At 44.4% G+C, this 21,582-nt stretch overlaps 1 long non-coding RNA gene across 1 annotated transcript; it reads right to left on the minus strand.

The window, feature by feature from the left end:
* Positions 1-14,173: 14,173 nt before the first annotated feature.
* Positions 14,174-18,584, minus strand: LOC147351989 (uncharacterized). Its single transcript, XR_015146909.1, has 3 exons — positions 18,457-18,584; positions 16,529-16,702; positions 14,174-14,729 (listed from the first exon to the last, which is right to left on the minus strand). It is a non-coding gene; the product is annotated as an uncharacterized LOC147351989 (long non-coding RNA).
* Positions 18,585-21,582: the final 2,998 nt, after the last annotated feature.

The raw sequence follows: 21,582 nt of genomic DNA on the forward strand, positions 1-21,582 counted from the left end.
TGGTGGGCCGCCGTCTATGGGGTTGCACAGAGTCGGCCAAGACTGAAGCGACTTAGCAGCAGTAGCAGCAGCAGGAAGTAATATCGTTGCTTAAATGTCTTAAGGTTTTACTTAAAATTTTTAACTTTTATTTGTTTATTTTTAAGATTCTTTTTTGCTGTGGACCATTTAAAAAATCTTTATTGAATTTGTTACAATATTGCTTCTGTTTTATGTTTTGTTTTTTTGCCCCAAGGCATGTGAGATAAGTCCCCCAACCAGGGATTGAACTTGAATGCCCTGCCTTGGAAGATGAACTCTTAAGCACTGGACCACCAGGGAAGCCCCTTAAGGTTTTAATGTATTGGTATAACTCTACTAATAGCACTTGTTCTGCATTTCAGGCATTTCCATGCGTGCTAAGAAAAGATATCTATTATAATCTACGTACTAATTACTTTGGAAGTTGATGTAACATTAGGTTGAGCTGGGTGTTACATTATTTTGGTGTGGATAGTTTCAGAACCATACTGTTCCCTTTTATATGCCTCACAAAAATACGGGAACTAAAAACAGAAACTGAAATAAAATGAGTCCAAGGATTTGCTGGTTGATTGATGTCTACTTCACCAACTTACGAAACATTTGAAATAGCTCTTTGCCACCTTGAACCTGGGGGATCCTGATTCTTCCTGGCAGAATCTCAAACTGCATTCTTGGAACAAATACTCAAATATGTTCTAAGTCCTCAACTGTCAAAAGTCACTTCAATTCCTAAATATTTGGCCTGTTTCTCGGTAGCAAAACTGTTCACACTTCCATTTCCCTTGGAATCATCAATGCAAGGGCATTGCAATGGCATAAAAATGTTGACGACAAAACCCTGATAGTTTTTTCTGCTTTGTTTCTCAAAACTTTCTCAGTGGAAATACTTAGACTGTCAAAAACCATCACTATTATGTTATTCATCTGATATGGGAAGTCTGACAAATACCATTTTTCTGATTTAAATGCAGTAATTTCCGAAGCATTGGGACCAGAAAGGAAGGCGTGTTAATTCCATTCTTGACAACACCTCTGCTTCCTTCTTGCATGAAATCTGACTTCAGGTTCACCTTCCCAGCCCATTTTTATCTCTCCTCTGCCTTCAGCCATCTTCTCTTAGTATTTACATTGTGACTTCGTGTTACGTCAAGGGGAAACCATTAAAGATATTGAGAAGAGAAGATGCATGGTAAGATGTATACTTTAGAAAGATTTTTTTTTTTGTCATTGGACAGAGGATACATGGAAAGGGGATTAGACTTGTCAGTGAACTTGGGCATTGGCAGTGGAGGTAACAAGGACAAGGAAGAGAGATGCTTTAGAAATAGACAGTTACACCTGACAAGGATTTTTAGCCTAACATGATGACAAGGTGTTGAGCCTGTGACACTAAGAATATGTGGAGCCATAAGCAAAGAGAGGAGATAAAACAGGAAGAGGCTCCTGTAGGGAATGTCTGCGTAGTTGTTTAGTAGCTAAATCATGTCCGATTCTTTTGCGACCTCATGGACTATAGCCCACCAGGCTCCTCTGTCCATGGGATTCTCCAGGCAAAAATACTGGAGTGGGTAGCCATTCTCTTCTCCAAGGGATCTTCCCGACCCAGGGATTGAATCTGGGTCTCCTGCAATGCAGGCAGATTCTCTACTATCTGAGCCACCAGATAGGCAAATAAGGACATATAAAATCCTCAGCAGAGTCTGGGGTGGGTGCGGGAGAAACAGGTCATGTTTTCAAAGGAGCAAGACCTGGAGGGAGGGGTGTCCCAGGGAAGAGAGAGCAATGTCCAAATTTGGGACTTACTCATCTAGAATGAGGTCAAAGAGCCTGGCTGGATTTGGCAATGAGAAGAGAGGGCTGACCTGGGAAAACGCAGCTTGGGAGGAGGGTCAGGGTGGTGTCTGACTGCAGGTTGGCTGCAGGTGCAAGAAGAAGGTGAGAAAAAAGAAGTGAGCTTGACTCAAGGATAAAGATAAGGAAACAGTGATAACTGGAGGGTCTGTAGGGTTATAAAAGTTTCTTTGCTGGGTTGGGTGGTTTTGGTTTCCTTTTAATGTAGAGAGAGGTCCATTTCCAGATTTCTGTGTTTGCTTCCAAGACAGTCTTATAACCCCAATTTCATCAAGGATCATAGAAAATATGGATCATCCATTCCTGAGGATGAAGGCCTATTCTTCATGCAAGTTTAAATAAGACAGGCTTGTTTGGATCTAAGACTGTCTAGTTAATCAAGATAAATGATTTGAAACTGTTAGAAAGGCTCAGTTTTCTTTTCTTTTTCCTGGAAAATCACAGTCTGTTTATGATCAACTTAATCAGACAGGACAAGGAAATTGCACTGTATTTGGGAACATGGATGGAAAGATAAAGAGAGCCTGTGTGTGTTTTCTGCTCTCAGAGGTCTTTTAAAACTGCTGTGGGTGCAAATCTTTTCTGCCTCACAAATGAATGGTAGTTAAAACACACACATACACACACACACACTTATACACATCATGACAACTCTGGAACTCTACAGACTATACCTCAATTTCCCCAACATCAGTCACAAATGGGATCCCATGATTAGGTTTCTTGTGTCCCAGTTCAGGAAAGTGGCATTTATCCCTGGTTCTTACCAGTTCTGTGAACCCAGAAGTCAGTTTTCCTGCTGTGCTCCATCCGACCATAGCAGGTTGTTCATAGTGTTACCAAGTCCAAACTTGCTCTGCTCGCTACATGATAAATCAATGAATCTAAGACCACGTCAGGTGTTGGGATGAGGAAAGGATTTTATTTGGGAGCCAGCTGACTGAGAAGATGGCAGGCTAGCACCTCAAAATAACCATCTTGTCCGGGCCTGGATGTCAGATTCTTTTATGGATCAGAGATGGGGGAGAAGGTGAGGAAACAAAGTAAAGAGACCTTGTAATTCTTGCAAATATCTCCTAGAATGGCCCTTACAGTCTCTTCATGGGTGGTATGAAGTGGAATATTTCCTGTCAAAGCAACAAAGATGTCACATCTACCTGTGATTCAGGCCTCCCCACCTGTGAATTTCTGGGCCCACCATAAGCAGCAGACAGGGCAAGAATGTCACAGTTCTTCACGGGTGGGCAGGGTCAGATGATCTCCTTGCGGCAGACCATCATGAACGCCTGCTGCAAAAGTGGCAAGAGAAGGGTTAAACTCACAGAAGCAGATCCAGTGTACATTCAAAATTAACCCTTCCTATTTACAATAGCTCTGCTATTAGAATATATTTACTCTATTGGGTAGATCAAAAATTTTATATGGTTACAGAAAAAATTAATGATAATATCGGCTAACCTGATAAATTATTATTTTTTATAATTTATTTATCTATGGCTGTGCTGAGTCTTTGTTGCATGGGTTTTTCTCTAGTTGCGGCCAGTGGGGGCTACTCTTTAGTTGTGGTGTGCAGGCTTCTAATTGTGGTGGCTTCTCTTGTGGAGCGCAGGCTCTAGGGCGCCCAGGCTTCATAGATGCAGCGTGTGGGTGCAGTCGTTGAGGTTTCCCCAGCTCTAGAGCACAGGCTCAATAGTTGTGACCCACGGGCTTAGTTGCTCTGTGGCATATGGGATCTTCCCGGACCAGGGATCGAACCCCTGTCTCCTGAATTGGCAGATGGATTCTTTACCACTGAGCCACCAAGGAAGTCCCTGATATATTATTATGATATTATTTCTCTCATTAGAACCGGAAAGGCAAAGACTACCTTTTAATTTTACTGTTGTTGTTGTCAAATATCGCCAGTGTTTTGCATTGTGCCTGGGAGAGTCTATTGGGTACATGAATAGATGGAAAGGTAAACAACCTAATTTATACTGATTTTTCCTTACAAGAGCAGTGGCATGACATCCAGGCTTTGCTATTTGGCTACTCCGTGTGCCTGCATGATCCAAGGAGTCAAGCCTGTTCCAGGGCCCTTCCCCCCAAGAAGTATTTCTCTCCTGGAGCAGCCTGCCCTAGGCCTCTTACGCTGGTGTCAAGGGGGTCCATATACTTCTAACACAGATGGGCCAATTTCCCTAGAAATTGAGGTTATTTTCTTGGGACTCAAAAGATCTGGGATATCTCCATAGTGTATTTTGCCTTAGGTGTAATTTGTGGTTTTCCTTTTCTTGCCAGAAGTTCTGATTTCAAAAGACCACTTCAAATTAAGATGAGAGTGTCTTGATTCCGTTCATAATTCAGCACATAAATCTCCAGCTCATCCACCCTGCTACCCTTCTTGACAGATTTCTGGACGTCTTTGAATCTATAGAGACTATTGTCTCAGACTGGCTGCTCCAGAATCGGAGAGGCTGATGGCCTCTTAGACTCCATTCATTGTTCAGAGTTAAGAAAGTTGGGCCTTTTCCCAGATGCGCAGAAAAAAGTTACTGTTTTTTTAGCCCAGGAGCTTGCAGGGTCTTATTTCTCTGACCAGGGATTGAACCCTCACCTTCGGCAGTAAAAGCAGGGAACCCTAACCATTGAACCACCAAAGAAGTCCCAGAAAAAAAATTTTAAATATTCTTTGCCCTGCTGGCTCTTGACCACTTTCCTTCCCTTTGCATCCAAACATCACTGATTCTGTCTCTATTCTCTATTCTCTATTCCTTTTCATTCCCCAATCCTTCAGTGAAAACAATGGTTCAGAATTTGAGTGTAAGTAAAAATTTTACAGTCACAAAGCCCACCGAGTTCTGTAAAATTTCTGTAGGTTTCCAGAGAGCAGAGACAGCACCACAGCTGTAGACCAACATTCCTCCAGTGGCAAGGTACAGGTCTTAATAGTAAAGCATGTGAGGAGTTTGCAATTAAGACTTAGTGCTCATGCAGTGTATCAGTCACGGATAGGATATGTCACGTTGTGTAACAAGCAGCTCTGAAGTTTCAGCAGCTTAACACGACTCCAGTTTATTTCCCACCCCTCTGTATGTCCATCATGAAGACAGGCTGATGGAGATCACATCCATTGTTGCAGAGGCAGCAAAGGACATGGCAAATTCACACACTGAATCTTACATGAGCCATCACATCTTCACTCCTTCCTTTGGTTAAAGCAAGACCTACACCTGCATCTGACTTTGAGTGTACAGAGAAGTGCAGCCCTAGCATGCGCCTGGAAGATGGAGCTAGCAAAGAGAGCTGACAGCCACCATGGAAGTTGATCGAAAATTCTACTTTTTCTTTCCTTTTAGACTTTGGAAGAAAGAACCAGGCTTGCTTGATGTTTGCACTGAATAAGACTCCAGAATCTTGAACAGTTTGGCTGGAGGAAGGTCTAAAGGAGATACTAAACCTTCTGGTTCATGGGGGAAACCTCTGGCAATTAAATGACCTATTTCATGTAGAGTGCAAAACGGAGAGAGAGGTGGCAGTTTGGTATGTAAAATTAAGGTAAAATAAGTTAAATCAGAGACTTCCCTGGCAGTCCAGTGGCTAAGACTCTGCACTCCCACTGCAAGGGGTGCGGGTTTGATCCCTAGTCCCGGGAGCCAAGATACTGCATGCCTCTCAGTGCGGCCAAAAAATAAAACACAAAATAAAATAAAAAACAAATCAGGGACATGTTCAATGAATGAATGAATGAATGAATGAGACTTCACTCAAGTGGACTTACACTTCTCTCCTATAAACATCCTCTGTAACTTTTCTTGGGTATTTTTCCATGGAGATTCTTCCCCTTTCATTCAGCTGCATTATTATAACAGGTAAGAATAAGCACTCACCCTTCTCCCTTGATAAGAAGACACCATAATCAGGTTTATCCTTCTCCCAGGAAGCTTCATAGGTGGAATTGAGAGATTTATTTTTTTAAATAAATGGTTGCCAAATGCTGAATGAGGGTCAATGAAGTATGAACTATGACCAAAAAAAAAAAAAAAAACAAACTTAGATTTTTATCCCAGAGCACAGAAATTTACAGATCACAAAACTCTTCTGTCCCAGTGTGTTGGGTTGTGCTTTAAAAACTCTAAAAGCAAAGCATTTGTTTTGCAGCATGAAAACAAAACAGAGATGCACAAGGCAAAGCTGAAAATCTTTCTTCTGCTGCTGCTGCTGCTAAGTCCTAGCGACCCCATGGACTGCAGCCCACCAGGCTCCTCTGTCCATGGGATTTGCCAGGCAAGAGTACTGCAGTGGGTTGCCATTGCCTTCTCCGTTCTTCTGCTATGTCCAACCAACGGAGGTAGCTGATATAGACAGAGAGGACTAGTCCCTTCTTTTCTGCCTGAACACACACACCTGTTACTACAGAGTCCATTCTCATAAATACGCAGCATCTCCCCTCCCTCCCCTTCTGCCTCTTCCTCCCCACCTCCTTATCTCCCTTCCGCCATGTCCCTTCCTTCCTTCTTTCAGTTTTTCTTCGGTAAATGAGATTTCCGTACACACATTACTCAGAAACTTGTCAAATTTAATATGAACATCTCTCTAGATCAGGGTTTTTCAAACTGTAGGTTTAATCATTTGTGTACCATAAAATTAATTTACTGGGTCCTGATCGGAAATTTTTAAGTAACATAGGACAGAATAGTAATTATCAGAGAACTCACTGTAATCAAGGTAAGGATTGTTTTATGAGAATTCTGTATCGTCTTCCCACCTATAAAGGGGGATAATAATAGTGCCTCCCTCATGGTTGTTGATAGTAATAGAGTTAAATGAGCTATTATATGTTAAGTGCTTAGAACAGTAGCTAGCCCTTGGTAAGAAAATATAGCTATGTGATCATCACCATCGGCCTCTTCCTTCTTCACCTCCCTCTTCTTCTTCCTCCTCCTGTTTGGCTTTCACTTTTTGTTTAAATAAGAGGGTAGAGAAAGGCATTTTATTTGCTTTTTAAAAAATTTATAATACAGTTTTTTTTTTTTTTTTTAAGATGTTTCCAGTTCTTTTCTTTGGCACTTGGGATCTTAGCTCCCTGACCAGTATCCAACCCCAGACCTCTGCTCTTGGAGTGTGGAGTCTTAACCAGTGGACCACCAGGGAAGTCCCTATAACACAAGTTTTATAAGCAATACATGCATCCTTTCTTGGAGAATGACTACATATTTATACTTAATTTGAAGCAACAATCAAAAGTTCAATAAAACTCAATAAAATAAAGTTGCACTCCATTTGGTCATTTAGACTAATTATGAAGGGATTGTCTATTCACAGAACAAACAATTGAAGGCAATAAAAATTGCCAACCAGCTCAGTGTAGACCACAGAATTTTCAAAGTTAAGTGGTGTTGGTGTAAGTCACTTTTGTTGTCATGAAGACTGTCTCTCAGACACCAAATGACAATTTGTCAAAAACAACTGGCAGACTTTCAGGAAAAATTCATTTCCAGTAACATTTAATCACGTTAAGGACTTAAATTACTATAAAAGAGATGTGTAGGATATTTACATTTTATCTGTCCTTTAATTTGTGCTCGCCTGTGCTGCTTGTGAGATTGATCCGTTTTTCATGTCTATCCGCCTTTTACGTTTTCCTCTTGAGTAAATTTCCTGTTTATTATTGTACCCCTGTTTGCCTGCTGGTTATTTGATTGTAAAAAATTAGTTTCTCTTTCTTTGTGCAACAGAAATATGAACTCACTCTCAGATATCAGCTCATATTTTTTCCCAATCTATTATAGGCCACTTAACTTTTTAAAATGGTGTCTTTTGCCATTTAGACATTGCTGACTTTTTATAAAATGCTTAGCTTTTTCATGGGTTTTGAGTTTTGTTTTTGTGTAGTAAGAACTTTCTCACTCAATGGCTAGATAAATCTTCTCCTAAATTTTCTCCCAATAATCACTATTCCTCTATTTTTATTTTTTACATTAGATCTTTAATCCACATGAAGTTTATTTTTGTCTTTGGCCCGAAGTTGGAGAAGGCAATGGCACCCCACTCCAGTACTCTTGCCTGGAAAATCCCATGGGTGGAGGAGCCTGGTAGGCTGAAGTCCGTGGGGTCACTAAGAGTCAGACACGACCCAGCAACTTCACTTTCACTTTTCACTTTCATGCATTGGAGAAGGAAATGGTAACCCACTCCAGTGTTCTTGCCTGGAGGCTCCCAGGGACGGGGGAGCCTGGTGGTCTGCAGTCTATGGGGTCGCACAGAGTCAAACACGACTGAAGCGACTTAGCAGCAGCAGCAGCAGCATGGCCTGAAGTAAGGAACTGATATTCTTTTATTCCAAATGAATAGCCAATTGTTCCAGTCTCATTTATAAAATAAATGATTTTTTTATGCCTGAATTAAATGGCACTTTTACCACATATTAAGTCCCTATTCATACTCTTGAGAGTCCCTTGGACAGCAAGAAGATCCAACCAGTCCATTCTAAAGGGGATCAGTCCTGGGTGTTCATTGGAAGGACTGATGCTAAAGCTGAAACTCCAATACTTTGGCCACCTCATGCGAAGAGTTGACTCATTGGAAAAGACTGTGATGCTGGGAGGGATTGGGGGCAGGAGGAGAAGGGGACGACAGAGGATGAGATGGCTGGATGGCATCACTGACTCGATGGGTGTGAGTCTGAGTGAGCTCCGGAAGTTGGTGATGGACAGGGAGGCCTGGCGTGCTGCGATTCATGGGGTCGCAGAGTCAGACACGACTGAGCGACTGAACTGAACTGAACTGATGTGTACTTGGGTTTATTTCTGAACTCTTTGGCACGACTTTCTCTGACCAGTCCTGGTCAGTCCCAAATTATTTTGATTGCACCAGTTCACATATAGTCTTTGCCTCCTCTTTGTTTTCCTACATTATCTTAGCAATTCTTACATATAGATTTTTAATATAAAATTTGTGGACATCAAGGTGGGGACAAGCCTAGACAGAGTATTAAAAAGCAGAGACATCACTTTGCTGACAAAAGTCCATATAGTCAAAGCTGTGATTTTTCCAGTAGTCATGGACACATGTGAGAGTTGGACCATAAAGAAGGCTGAATGGCTAAGAATTGATGCTTTCAAACTGTGGTGCTGGAGAACACTTTTGGTCCCTTGGACTGCAAGGAGATCAAACCAGTAAATCCTAAAGGAAATCAATCCTGAATATTCATTGGAAGGACTGATGCTGAAGCTGAAACTCCAATACTTTGGCCATCTGATGCGAAGAGCCAACTCATTGGGAAAGATCCTGATGGTGGGAAAGTTGAGGGCAGGAAGAGAAGAGGGCAGCAGAGCCTGAGATGGTTAGATAACATCACCAACTCAATGGACACGAATCTGAGCAAACTCTGGGAGACAGTGGAGGACAGAGGAGCCTGGCTGCAGTCCATGGGGTCGCAGAGTCAGAGACGACTTAGCGACTAAACAACAGCAGTGTGGGAAAACGGGGGTGGGATGAATTGGGAGATTGGGATTGACACATATACACTACTGATACTTTGTATAAAATACATAACTATTGAGAACATACTATATGTGTGCTCAGCTGCTCAGTCATGTCCAACTCTTTGTGGCCCCATGGACAGTAGCTCATCAGGTTCCTCATCAGTTCCTGGAACTTTCCAGGCAAGAACACTGGAGTGGGTTGCCACTTCTTACTTCAGGGGATCCTCCTGACCTAGGGGCTGAACCTGTGTCTCTTGTGTCTCCTGCACTGGCTGGCAGATAACTAATGAGAGCTTACTGTATAGCACAGGGAACTCGGTGCTCTGTGGTGATTAAATGGGACAGAAATCTAAAAGAGAAGGGATGTATGTATATGTATAGGGCTTTCCAGCTGGCACTATATATGTGAAAGTTGTTCAGTCGTGTCCAACTCTTTGTGACTCCATGGATTATACAGTCCATGGAATTCTCCAGGCCAGAATACTGGAGCGGGTAGCCTTTCCCTTCTCCAGGGAATCTTCCCAACCCAGGGATCGAACCCAGGTCTCCCATATTGCAGGCAGATTCTTCACCAGCTAAGCCACAAGGCACTCGTGGTAAAGAAACTGGCTGCCAGTGCAGGAGACGTAAGAGATGCAAGTTGGATCCCTGGGTCCGGAAGATCCCCTGGAGTAGGAAATTGCAACCCACATTTCATTTCATTCTTCACATAGACCTTTTCCTATTTTTCATGTAGATTCCTTAGGAGTTTAAAGTTTCTCATGTGATCATTAATGGAATTTTAAAAACTCTTTTTCTTCTAAATGATTTCTGTTAGTATAAAGGCTATTTTCCACTTTTGTGCATTTACTAATCTTAAAAAGAACCCAAGTTTGTCCTTTAATTCTAATAGCTTTTTAAAAAATGACTATATTTTCTTGAGTGTTCTAGGCATATGGTTAATCTATAAATATTGTTTGCTCTTTTCATTTCTAAATTTATGCCACTCATTTTATTTTCTTTTATTATTGCATTAGCTAGAGTCACCAAGAAAATGTTGCATACAAATGACGCTGGAAGGCATCTCGTTTTTTCTTTCTGGCTTCAGTGAGCTTGGTTACTATTTTACATTTAATATTGTGTTTGATCTTAGGCTTTGATAATAGTCTTTATCATGCCGGAAGCATTTCTGTTTATTTCAGCAATAGTTGTGACTGCTAAATTTATCAAATGCCTTTTCACTGCCTCCAGATTTAATTTGTTGTTGCAATGAATTTTACAGATAGATGTGTTCATATTGACCCATCTTGCATTCCTAGAACACATAACTAGTTTGAAGGCAAAGAGAGAAAAAACAGTAAAAGAAAAGGAAGAGAAAAGCTCTGTGTAAACATGTGCAAAGAAAAAGTAAGCAGACCTAAAAATGTGAATAGCAAGTGTGGTATTATTATTGATGTTTGGATTTTTCAGGGAAAAAAAGCAAAACTTCCAAGAATGTGAAATAAACAAAACAAAAACAAAATCTTGTTTCCAAATAGGCCTAATTACTTTTCTGGCAAGGTACCAAGGGGAGTTCTGCCTCTGATCCCAGAGTAGATGAGTAAACTATTTTCCATCTGGTGGACAGAAGTTTTGGCATAATATTCGTGTAAAACTGTTGGGGCCAGGGGGATAAGGAACGTGGTCTTTTCAGGATTTGAAAAAGGTTACAAATACTATTTCTATACTTACTACTAAATAAGTGAATTATTTGTCTCTTCCAGTGTCCACACAGTGTCCAGGTGGTCATTAAGAAGAGTTATTTTTGGATCCCAAATCTCTTTCAAAGCTGCCCTAGTCTCTTTCCCTAGAGCCACCTCATTAGGACAGCTCTCCTAATTTCTCACCAAGCTTAAGGGCAAAGATCTAGGGGACTGAGCCTAACAGGTGGTCACTGTGGAGGCTGGCATGACAAAGCAGAGCTGGGGCAGGAGGCAGATGCAGAGGCTGCTGATCATAGAATCATGCACATTAGAATCATGCACATTAGAGACAGCTCAGACTCCAGCCCAGACAGTCTCCCTGTAACCGTCCAGGGTCAGGGCCAGTCATCTTACTTTTCAAAGTGCCTCAGCCCTGGGCAATTGTAAAGAAAATCCTGGGTTGACAACTGTGGGAGAAGTGGTTCTTAAAGAATGGTTCCTGTACCGTGTATACCAGCATCACCTGGAAGCTTGCTTGACAGGTAAACTCTGGATCCCACCTAGATGTACTGAGTCCAAAACTCTGGGTGTGGGGCCCAGCAATCTGCCTTTATTAGGCCCCCAGGGCTTTCTGATAAGGCGTGAGATGCACTATGGCAGGGTTGCTCGGTGGGTTAGAGAGCCATATCCCTGAGGGATCACTGACACCAAAGGAAAGACAATTCTGAGAAAACACTTCTTTTTTTTTTATTTAATTAAAAAATTTTTTTTAATTAAAGTGTAGTTGCTTTACAATGTTGTATTAGTTTCTGCAGTACAATAAAATAAATCAGCTATACACACACATATGTATATGCCCTCCTTTTTGGATTTCCTTCCCATTTAGGTCACCACAGAGCACGAACTGGGGTTCCGTGTGCTATACAGTAGGTTCTCATTAGTTATCTATTTTACACATAGTAGTGTATATATATCCTAATCTCTTAGTTAATCCCACCTCTGATGAATCCCCACTTGGTGTCCATACATTTGTTCTCTATGTCTCTGAGACAACATTTCTAATTGCTACAGAATGACCAGGGGTGATGGGGATCCGAGGGAAGACGTTGGCTTCAGTTGACAAGGGGAGCAGAGGTCTCCCAGAGCAGTTTCAGTGGAGAGGTGAGGGTGCAAGAGTCATGATTTTCAGGATTAAGGGAGAGGAGATGGCAAAGAACGGTGGGAGTATGTATGGCCTGTTTGTTGCAGATCCTTGGCTGAGAAAAGGCACAGAAAACTTAAGTTGTGTCTGCTGCTGCTGCTGCTGCTGCTGCTGCTAAGTCGCTTCAGTCTTGTCCAACTCTGTGCGACCCCATAGACGGCAGCTCACCAGGCTCCCCCGTCCCTGGGATTCTCCAGGCAAGAACACTGGAGTGGGTTGCCATTTCCTTCTCCAATGTATGAAAGTGAAAGATGAAAGTGAAGTCGCTCAGTCTTGTCCGACTCTTAGCGACCCCATGGACTGCAGCCTACCAGGCTCCTCCATCCATGTCTGGAGGTGGCAATTAAGTTCATGCAAAGAGGATGTTTGTTTTCCTTTTTTGGGGAAAGAAAAAAACGGTTTGGAAACAGAGAAGTTCCTGCAAAGAGAGAAGGATTGGTGTTTGGAAATTAAAAAAAAAAAGTGATTCTTTATTTTCGGAATCAGGAAGAGATGTCCTTTTGACTAAAGTTTTATCTGGGTAAACCAGCTGTTCCTTTCCTCTGGTTTTGCATTGATATCTTGCAGCTAAAGGATACAGTTTAGAGAAAAAAGTGGTTTTCTTCCCTTGGTCTCAGTTCAGTTCAGTTCAGTCGCTCAGTCGTGTCTGACTCCCTTGGTCTAAACGTGGGGAAACAGTTCAGAGCGCTCTGTGTTTCCAGGTTTAAAGGCACCTTCTAAGGTGCCCACGTTGGGTCTCTGAGGTGCCGCTGAGAGGGGGCCCTTCTGCTGCCCCAGCTCCTCCCGAGGGCAGCATCCCCTGAAACCTTTGTCCTTGCAGGTCCATCGTCTGCCTGGAGATGCAGCATGCATGCGCAACTCACCTGTCACATGGCTGCCGCCCACCTCGACAGATTGACCTCATTTCCGATCGATCAGCAGCTGTGCAGCCTCCTTTATTTTCTTTGCTATTTAGAATTAGTTTGGGGCTTGACTTTTTTTTTTTAATGCAGGAGTTTCCAGAAAGGATGCTTCTTTGCAGTTTTTTGCCTTCTTGCTCATCCCCGCCGCCCAGTTTCCCCTCCACGCTCTTATTCACAAGGTTCACAGTCTTAGACCGTCTGTTGGTGCTTGTTCTCCTTCCGTTCCAGCTCATTTGCTTTGTTTTCAGATTAACCTCCCTGCTCTCTCTGTCATCACCCGGGGCACACCTGAGGGTGCTGTTTTTAGGACTTCTACTGTAAATGTCTGACACAAGCTGCTTCCTGCTCTGGAAATCTCACAACAAAGAAGTCTCTTCAATTAGCGTAATTACTATCGTTCCTGCAGGCATCCCCCCGCCCCCAACACATCAATTCCCAGTCAGGCTCTGCAGGCTAATAAGACCCAGGACCAAATGGGATCAAGGATCAGCGGGGTTTTTTTTTGTTTTTTTGTTTTTTTACCAGCAGCAGGTCCTGGTCTCTGCTGCAGTATTCACTTCCACTGGAGTTAGGGCGAAGCGTGGAGGGTTTGGATGGTGGGGGGTTGGGGAGGAAGACTGTGATATCAGCTAGCCAAGCATTCAGAACAAGAGCAGGACCACTAGCAAAATTAGATCTTGGCTTACAAGGAAGAGATTTGTGTCTCAATGACTCATTTGTTTCCGTTTTATTTTCACTTCCTGTAAATCCTTGATACCCCAGTCAAGGACTCCATATAATATGGAGGTGAGAACCCTTTTGTAACAACCATGATGTCCTCGGTCTCCTGTTTCTGTGAGAGCATTACCATGGCAGTGTTCTTTCCAGGAGGTCATCTCTCTTTAGAACTGTCACACGACTGTATGTTCCTCAGTTCTTTGTCTTGTCACAACAAAGGTTTGGAATGACGGACATTAAAGTCCGCTCGGCGTGTTACTGCTCTTGGGTCTTGGATAGACCGTGTTATAGCTCTCAGGTCATGAAAAGACTGTGTTATAGCTCTTAGACAAATCAGTGTTAAGCTCAGTGTTACAGATCTATTTTATTTAGAAGATAGCAGGAAAATCCATCTTTGAGGCATGAGGGCACGTCGACCCAAAGACGCAAAGAGAAGAGCACCCCAGCGCGGGAGAGAGAGAGAGAAAGCTAGCTTTGGCTCCTCTTTTTATATGTTTTTCTCTCCCTGGGCCTGTCCTATGTAAATTGGGCCGGCCAGGAGTGTTGTTTGTTTTACCTGAGGTCCTCACTCGGTCCTCGGACCTTCTTTTGTTTTATTTTCGTGGGCTTTTCCCTTCCTTGTCTTTTAGCCACCGCCATTTTGGACTCCTTTTCCCTCTTCTACCTACCTAACGTTCCCCCCTCAAGAGATGGGAGGCCCAATTTTTTGGGAATAGGGGCGTCGAGGTCTTTCTGGCTACTTCCTGCTGAACTGGGATGGCGAGGGGTATTGGGCCTCCTCCTCTTGCTAGTCTCAAGCCTCAGAGTCCTTATAGCAGTGTCCATCTAAGGGTGTGTGATATTTTCCGTTGTCTGCTGCAGTTTTATATCTTTGTTGAGTTGGCACTGCATGTTGTAGCTGGTTGACCTGGGCAGAGACAAAACAGGTTAGACAATTGACAGTACATGGAATAATCATAAGCATCATCAATATAGCATAACAAGGACTAGTAGGTGCATTAGCCAATTTTAAATTCACATCGCCAGGATGGCTCAAGTCCCTCCTTTTTTAGGAATCAGAAGATCTATCTCCTGTCTGTTTTGGAGTACTATCTCTACCAAGCTGTGTTGGCTGTTTAGAGATATTCTGAGAAATCTTATCCCCAGAAACCAGATTTTGGGGGTGTTCATTAGAATGGCACTCATTTGTAGTCCTGAATAGGTATCTGAGATCTCCCAGGGGCTCACAGGTGTATTGAGTGTCCTCTTCTGTTTTTTCCCATGGCTTGACTCGTGAGTAGTGAATCCAGGAGTCATGTGGGGGTAGAAAGTATTACAGGGTAGGGGCCCTTCCATGTGGGCTGGAGTTGAGCCTTTGGGGACCCATCTTTCCAGACTTTAATTAGGACTTGAGTCCCTGGAGCAATAGTGGTAACTCCTTAGAATCTTTTGGGTCCTGGTTCATACCCCAAAGGTGTATATCCTGTTGGAATTGCCCAATGGCCATGGTATAAGACTGGAGGGTCTGAACCTCTGGATCTAAGAAGAGGTCATTGACATAAACAAAAGGTCTCCCATATAGCATCTCACAGGACTAAGACCAACCTGTTCCTTAGGGGCAGTATGGGTGCGGAGGAGAGCTATTGGTAAAGCCTCCTTCCATCCCAGGGAGGTCTCCTGGGTTATCTTTTTTATCACTGATTTTAATAATTGGTTGGCTCTTTTTACTTTTCCTGAAGATTGAGGCCTCCAGGCACAATGGAGATAATAAGTAATGCCCAATGCTTTCGAGACCCCTTGGGTGACCTTAGAAGTAAATGATGTCCCATTGTCACTTTGTAATGACCTGGGCAGACCAAATCTTGGAATGATTTCATGGAGCAGTTTTTTTTTTTACCACCTCCTCAGCCTTCTCAGTCAGGGTGGGAAAGCCTTCAATCCATCCTGTGAATGTATCTATCATGACTAATAGGTACTTATACCCTTGAGAAACTGGCATCTGGGTGAAGTCCATCTGTCAGTCCTCTCCTGGGTGGGCCCCACGTCGTTGGACGGGCTGGGCCAGCTGGGATCTTCGAGCTCCTTGGGGGTTGTTTAATTGGCAAGTGGGGCAAGAGGAGACCACCTGTCTTATAGTTGTTTGGAAGCCTGTTCCTCTGAAGGACCTTTCTAGTGATCTTTGGAGGGCCTTTTCTCCTAAATGAGTGGTGGCATGTAAGGACTTAACCAGCTTCCATTGGAGGGTCCCAGGCAGAAAAAGGAGTCCCTCCTTTTGGAACCACCCCATATGATCTTCTTGAAAGCCCTCGCTCTTAGCTTTAAGAGTCTCACTTTCAGTATATGAAGGAGTTTCTGGCAAATTAGTCTGTGGAACTAAGGTGGCAATCCCTATTAGGTCATGGTTCTGTAATAATGCTCTCCTAGCTGCCTGATCAGTTGCTTGGTTCCCTCATGCCACTTCTGTGCTCCCTTTTTGGTGTCTTTTACAGTGGGAGACTGAAACCTCAGTGTGCAGATGGACTGCCTCCAAGAGTCTAAGAATGTGATCACCATATTTGATTGGGGACCCTCAGGTGGTTAAGTGGCCCCTTTCTTTCCAAACAGCTGCATGTGCATGTAGCACCAGAAAGGCATACTTGGAGTCAGTGTAAATGGGTATTCTTTTTCCTTTTCCCAGCTCTAAAGCTCGAGTCAGGGCTATGAGCTCAGCTAATTGGGCTGAAGTACCTGGTGGCAGAGGCTTAGCCTCTATGGTCTCAAAATTGGAGACTACTGCATACCCGGCTCTTCTTTTTCCATCCAAGACAAAGCTGCTTCCATCAGTGCACCAGATTTCCTCAGGATTGGTCAGAGGATCTTCTGACAATCCCTCTCAGGGTTTTGTCCAGTGGTCCAAGGTTTCTAGACAAGAGTGAAAGGAGAGAGAGCCCTCGGGGGTAGGCAGGAGGGTGGCTGGGTTAAGAACCTCACAAGGGGATATAGTGAGGCCTGGATTTTCCATCAGCATTACTTGATATCTGAGGATTCTTTGATTAGACATCCATAAATGGCCTCTCCCATTTAGGAGCTGTTTTACTTGGTGGCTGGTAAAAATAATTAGTTTGCCCCCAAAGGAGAGTTTTAAAGCATCTTCTATCATGATTGCAATAGCTGCAAGATTTCGAAGGCAGGGGGGCCAACCTCGGGTAGTTGGATCGAGCCTCTTGGATAAGTAAGCTACAGGCTGGGGCTCAGATCCCAACCTTTGAGTTAACACTCCCAAGGCTATCCCTCTCTTTCATGGACATAAAGTTGGAATGTTTTTTCTGGGTCTGGCAACCTCGAGGCAGGTGCCTGAGTTAAGGCCCGTTTTAGTGTAGCCTCTGTCTTCTTTTGAGGAGTTCCCCACATCAGTGGGATTGAATCATCTTGTCCCTTTAAGCTTTCATATAAGGGCTGGGCAATTAGACCATAGTTGGGTATCCCGATTCTACAATACCCGGTTAGCCCCAGGAAAGCTTGCAATTGTTTTCGAGTCGTGGGGAAGGGCAACTGGAGGATTCCTTATACCCGATCAGAGGACAGCCTCCTGGACCCGTGTGTAATCTTAACTCCCAGGTAAGTGACCTTTGTCTCGACCATCTGTGCCTTAGCATGGGAGACCTTATATCCCCTTTCTGCCAAGAACTTTAGAACTTGAATTGCATGTTGTTGGGCACTTTTCTCATCTGGAGAGCAGATTAGTAAGTCATCTACGTATTGTAATATTTTCCCATTAGGTCCCAGGTCTAGATCTAGGAGATACTGGCTAAGAGCCTGTCCAAACAGGTGGGGGCTATCTCTGAACCCCTGAGGTAATACTGTCCAAGTCATCTGTTGGTGTTTTTCTCCTGGGGCCTCCCACTCAAAGTCAAAAAGATATTGGGATTCTTTAGCCAGTGGTATGTAAAAAAATGCATCTTTGAGACCCAAGACTGTAAACCACTTGGCACTGGGTGGGATTTCTCCCAAGATTACATAGGGATTGGGTACTGTGGGACGGAGGGGGACTACAGCTTTATGTTCCAGAGATCTTGAACCATTCACCAGGTTCTGTCTTTTTTCTTTACTGAGAGGATTGGGGTGTTACATGGCAAACTGGTGGGGACCAATAGCCCACAAACAAGGAATTTATTTATTAAAGGCTGTAGTCCCTCCCGAGCCTCTCTTTTGAGAGGATATTGTTTCCAGTTAGGAAACCGAGTGGGATCTCGGAGGACAATGATGACCGGTTCAGCTTGGTGGGCTCGTCCAGGGATCCCCTGGTCCCACACCTGGGGGTTAATTTTGTCTTCCCATAGTTTTTGGTCCCTCTCTGTTGAAGGTGTAACGGGTTCTTCAGTAGTAACCCGGAGCTGTAGAGCTCTAGGGGCTGAAAAACTTCCATCACAAGGGTGGTCCCCAGTGTAGTGAGTATATCTCTTCCCAATAGGGAGTAGGACACTCAGGGACCACCAGAAACTTGTGGGAAAATATTTGTCCATCCCAGCAACAAAGAAGTGCTCGGGTGAATCTTTCAGTAGTTGCTTTTCCTGTAGCACCCAAAATGGTACAGGTTTGGGAGGAGAAAGCTCCGGAGTAGGAGATCAAGACAGAGTAGGTAGCCCCTGTGTCAACCAAGAAATTCTTGGACCTACCTGCCACATCCAGTTGCACCCTTGGCTCCAGCCCTGTGATGGTTATCTGTGACAGGCGGGCTGGCTGGAGCGGGCCGCTTCAGTCCTCTTGAACCATCGTGAGGGTAGGCTTTGCGCTTGAGGCTCTTGGGTCCTGAGGGCAGAGTGCCGCCCAATGTCCCAGTTGATGGCATTTGTGGCAAGCCATTCTAGGAGACTTGTCACAGTTTGGACACTCTTTGGCCCAATGCCCCGCCTGTCTACAGATCAGGCATTTGTCTCGTGCCTTGTCCTTCAAGGACTTGGGGTTTGCCATAGGGCTTCTCTGGAGGGTGGCCAGCATCTGGGCATGCCTTGTCTCTTTCTTTCTCTCCCTCTCCTGGGCCTTAGCCTCCTTCTCCTGTTCTCTGTTATAAAAGGTATTGATGGCTGTCTGGACCATCTCATCTAAAGAGGCAGCAGGGTCCTGCTGTTGTAACTTAATTCTGATACCTGATGCACATTGGGACAGGAATTTGTCCTTTAAAATCACCTTTCCCACGTAAGAGTCTAAGTCCAGACTGGTAAACTTTTGGAGTGCCTCTTTTAGCCTTTCCAGAAAGGCAATGGGGTTCTCACTGGGCTCCTGAGTTATTGCTAAGACCCGGGCATAGCTAATTACTTTTTGTTGGGCTGCTTGCAGTCCTGCCTTTATACAGATTAGAAAATGATCCATTTCCCAGATGTGCTCAGGGTCATTATAATTCCAATTAGGATCAGAGGAGGGGACTGCAGTTTCCCCTACTGGGTATCTGCCACTGGACATTTGAAGCCCTGTTGCATACCTCCGGGCTTCCTTTAAGACCCTAGTATGTTCAGGGTCAGATAAAGTTTGACTAAATATGACCATGATGTCTTTCCATGTCAAGTCAAAGGCCAAGGTAATATGTTGGAATGTATCTATATATTTGCCTGGGTCATCTGTATAGCTTTCCAGGTCTTGTTTGATCTGTCTTAGTTCTAAGAGGGAGAAGGGCTTATGGACCCGGGTTGGTCTGAATTCTCCTCCAGTTTCAACTAAGGGACATACTCGAGCTGGCTTTTGTAGAGGGGGTGCTCCTGGATATGGGGGCACGTTTGGATACAAGGAAGGAGCACCAGGCAACTCAGGAGCTGTGGGAGGTGAGCCTTCATGGGGGGGTTCCTTTTCTTGGTTGCCTGTGCCTAACACCATTTGCCTAGTGGGCTCACTTTTAGGGCGTACAACAATCCCATACTTAAGACAGAGTTCCTTCATGTCTGTTAGTTGGAAGAAAATTTGCACATAGGGGATGTCTGTCCATTTTCCTTGTCTTTTGCAGAATAATTCTAATTGCAGGATGGTATTGTAATTTAAAATCCCATCCTCAAGCCAGTGTTTTTCATCCCCCAGTGGATACTGTGGCCATGCAGTGGCACAAAAGAATTTCAAGCGACTTCTCCTTAGAGCTAGAGGGTCGAACAGCTTCCAGTTATCAAGATGCATCTCAAGGGCATCTGCTGGGAAGTGGATTGGTTATTTGCCATTTGAAAGACAGTCATGACAGGGAGAAAGGAAAAAGACCTCCTTCGATTTTCATGGGTGGACTTCCTTAGGGGTGAGTCTTTCTGAAGCTTATCCTACCCAGAACTGTTGCAACCTGAGAGCCAGGCGTCCCCGGGTCAGGGTGCAGATCCCCAGGCAGGCTGAGGCGTGACAGCCTCCTAGAGATTGAATCCCCGGGCAGGTCGAGGCATGATGGCCTCCTGAGAATCGGGTCCCTGGGCAGGTCGAGGCGTGATGATCTCCTGGGACCCCGGGACTGGTGGATCCCCGAACAGGTTGAGGCATGACAACCTTTCGAGGACCAGATCCCTAGGCAGGTCAATGCGTGATGACCTCCTGGGACCCCTGGACTGGAGTTGGACGTCCCCAAGATCTCCAGTGTGATCAGTACTGGGTAGGATTAGGGGGTTGGATGTTATACAGTATTTACCTCCCGAGGCCAGCTATTTTCTGGTTGTCCCTCCAGAAGATTGTAGAGGCAACCTTGTGGGCCCAGATGGGGCTCAGGAAAAGAGCATGGAACAGGAGGGAATGGGGCAGAGCACAACCTTTGAAAGAATGACATAGCACAAGGGTATAACATAAACCAATTAAAATCAATTGGGTCCAAGATGACAAGTCAAATTCAAGTAAACCTTAATCCCCAATCTATAAGCCAACAGACACACCCAGAGGTGGCAGGACAGCTCCAAGGCACAAGGTTAAAAGAGGGAGGAGTGTGTGGTTCCCCAATGGCTGGGATGACCCTCCCACTCATTAGCATATGAATTTACCCCCATGCTCGCAAAACCTAGCCAGGCCACATTTCATGGCCAGTACCCTGTAGAGTGGGCGCTTCTTTCTGAATCTTAACAAGTCTACCTCTTATCTATCGCTTTGACTCTCAATGAATTTTTGCAGGGAGACCTCAGAGCCTGAGCTTTATTAGGTCCTGAAGCTGGGCATCCTGGGTTTTGGTCGGGCTCAAGTCCTGGGAAAGAGAGCTGAAGGACAGGAGGAAAAAGCAGTGGGAAAAACGTTGGAAGGAATCCCCTTCATACCCTGCTAGAAAATTTGCTAAATATCTGACCGGTGCTCACAGTTTCATTGGTCTGATCCTTGGCACAGAGAAGAGAAAGGACAGAAGAACCCCCACCGGCTTGTGTAACAGCTACTGGGGCTCAGCAGATAGCACCTTTGGGATATGCTGATGAGTAGCCTCTCCAGAATCCCTCAATTGTGCCCACTCCTGCCGGTTTGCAGGAAGTTTGAGGAAACAAGAAATGAGAGATTGTAAAGGAATTAAGATTTCGTTAGGCATGTCCCTCCAGCCATAGGAGCGAGGACCTCCTACCTTAACCAGAGGTCTTCTGGAATCAGACTGGGCCGTGTGAGCTTTCTGCTGAGTTCGTTTTTCGCTGTCCGGGTTTCCAGCACGATGGGCCTTCCCCTGCGCTGGGTTTTCTTAGCTTTCTGGTTCTACAGCGGGAACTTTCGCTGAGTTGGGCTCCTGCTGTGCTTGGCCTCTTCCACGCAGAGGTTGTTTCAGCCAGGTTAAACCCGAGTCACGGCACCATAGATGTCACGCGAGTGTATATTCCTCG

Source organism: Bos grunniens, chromosome 19 (genome assembly GCF_055505025.1).
Source record: "Bos grunniens cultivar Pamir isolate PY7600 chromosome 19, Bosgru_T2T1.0, whole genome shotgun sequence".
Lineage (NCBI taxonomy): Eukaryota > Metazoa > Chordata > Mammalia > Artiodactyla > Bovidae > Bos > Bos grunniens.